Raw genomic sequence first — 2,896 nt, 5'->3', positions numbered from 1 at the left:
TAAGAATGGGTGTGGGATTTTTCTGCCCCATTGAGGGACACGGTGTGGCGTCTCGAGAAGGACTATGCTCTACCACGGTGGAGCCCTCATCTTCTCAACATCAACAAACCCCATCAAATGAAGCAAATGATGCACCAACCCAAGAACAAGAACAAAACCCTCCCTCTTGTGTGCAAGATCAAGGACAAGATCAACCAAGAATTCATGATGGCTCCGACGAGTATCCTCTTGATATTTGCTCCGCACCAAATGATGTCCAAGATCAAGCACATGAGGTTGAGCACACTCAAGAAATTGAAGTTGCTCAAGTTGAAGGTCAAGACGGGGACCCAAAAGATCAAGTTGATCAAGTGATACCTCCATGGCCAAGAAGAACCAAGGAGGAGATCGAGGCCCGTCGTCTAGCAAGAAGAGATAGGAACCTTGAACTTCGTGGACACACTCATGATAAGGTTATTGGTGATGTAAGGGCAAAGGTTTCCACAAGAAGGCAATTGGCTAACTTTAGCAATCATCATGCCTATATCTCCTTAGTGGAACCCAAGAAAGTATTTGAAGCCCTTGAAGATTCGGATTGGTTGGAAGCTATGCATGAAGAACTCAACAACTTCAAGCGCAACAAAGTGTGGACCTTAGTAGAGAAGCCAAAGGGGTGCCGCAATGTTATAGGCACTAAATGGATTTTCAAGAACAAGCAAGATGAGTTTGGAAATGTTGTGAGAAACAAGGCAAGATTGGTGGCTCAAGGGTTCTCTCAAGTTGAGGTAATTGACTTTGGAGAAACCTATGCTCCCGTGGCTCGCCTTGAGTCCATCCGTATCCTTCTTGCTTATGCATCGCATCATAACTTTAAGTTACAACAAATGGATGTGAAAAGTGCATTTCTTAATGGTCCTTTGCATGAAGAGGTTTATGTTAAGCAACCCCCGGGGTTCGAGGATCTCAACTTCCCTAACCATGTCTACAAGCTTGATAAAGCTCTTTATGGTCTCAAACAAGCTCCTAGATCTTGGTATGAGCACCTTAAAGAATTATTGGTAGACCGTGGGTTTGATGTTGGGCTAATCGATCCCACTCTTTTTACTAAGAGGGTCAATGGGGAGCTTTTTGTTTGCCAATTATATGTTGATGATATTATCTTTGGCTCTACTAACAAAGCTTTCAATGATGAATTCTCAAAGCTTATGACCGATAGGTTTGAGATGTCTATGATGGGAGAGATGAAGTTCTTCCTTGGTTTTGAGATCAAGCAATTGAGGGAAGGAACCTTCATCAACCAAGCAAAATATCTCCAAGACATGCTCAAGAGGTTCAAGATGACCGAGATGAAGGGTGTAGCCACTCCTATGGTTACTAAATGTCATCTTGCACTTGATCCCAATGGTAAAGAGGTGGATCAAAAGGTATATCGCTCCATGATTGGATCATTGCTTTACCTTTGTGCATCTAGACCGGACATAGTGTTGAGTGTTGGTGTGTGTGCAAGGTATCAAGCTTCTCCTAAGGAGAGCCACATGATGGCTCTCAAAAGAATCTTTCGGTATTTGGTTGATACCCCAAGATATGGTATTTGGTACCCCAAAGGCTCAAGCTTTATTCTCAATGGATACACCTATGCGGATTGGGCGGGAGACAAGGATGATAGGAAATCAACTTCCGGGGCTTGCCAATTTCTTGGTAGGTCCTTGGTGTGTTGGTCTTCTAAGAAGCAAAATTGTATATCTCTCTCCACCGCCGAAGCCGAATATGTTGCCGCCGCAAGTGGATGCACTCAATTGTTATGGATGAGGCAAACTTTAAAGGAATACGGTGTCATTTGTGACAAAGTTCCTCTATTATGTGACAATGAAAGTGCCATCAAGATTTCCTATAATCCGGTGCAACATTCAAGAACGAAGCATATTGAGATCCGGAATCATTTCATTAGGGATCATGTTGCCCGTGGTGATATTGAGCTTATCTATGTTCCTACCAAAGATCAACTTATTGATATATTCACGAAGCCTCTTGATGAAGCAAGGTTCACTTATTTGAGGAATGAGCTAAATATCATTGATTCAAGGAGTATAGCTTGACCATCTTGCAAACACACCTTCGTCTCAAAACTTTATTTGGTTTAGATGTGGGCATGGAAATAGGGGGAGTGCGGTTTAAATTATTGAGCTATCCCTCCCCCCATAATGCCAACATTAAGAAATCATTCTCTTTATATCATATGTTGATATGTGAGCTTCTATGATGAGTAGTGACTTGGACCCTAGATATATCTTCGCGGTGCCATGCCACAGCACTCATATATGGTGGCCTAGGCCACCACACTCTTCTTTGTGAAGAGTTGGAGTTATTTGTATCTTATCGCTTTCTATTTGACAACTCCATGTTCTTATGGGAAATCACTCTAGTCTGACCTTATTTTCTCATATCTTGCAAACTTAAGTGATCATGTACCATTAACAGTTTGTACCCTCTAAACCTAAGCCTACACTCTCCTATAAGCCACTTACATCTTGCTCATTTGTCATGTTTGGTAAAAACTTGGAGTTTGAGGTTTCTCGGTCGGATGATCTAGGTTGCCCCATCTTATTGGTAAATATGCATCTTATATGTGACGTGATACATTATTGCATCACATATGGGTTCACGCAAATAACCAACTAAAGATAGGCAGGATTTCCGGTGTTCTGGAATTTTCCAGAAAACCGGATAATCCGCCCCTGGCACCCCGGAATATCCGGCCTGGCCGGATTATCCGCCCCTACTTTGGGCCGGATTATCCAGCCTGGGCGATTTGTGGGAGGACTAAGAGGGGCCGTGGGGAGAACAGTTGCCACAGCAATCAGTTCACCCCACGCGCCCTCCTCTTCCTCCTCAAGAAGCCGAAGCCCCTCCTCCTCGC

The sequence above is a fragment of the Lolium perenne genome, chromosome 7 (genome assembly GCF_019359855.2).
Source record: "Lolium perenne isolate Kyuss_39 chromosome 7, Kyuss_2.0, whole genome shotgun sequence".
NCBI classification, from domain to species: Eukaryota; Viridiplantae; Streptophyta; class Magnoliopsida; order Poales; family Poaceae; genus Lolium; species Lolium perenne.
This window is presented reverse-complemented; position numbering follows the sequence as displayed.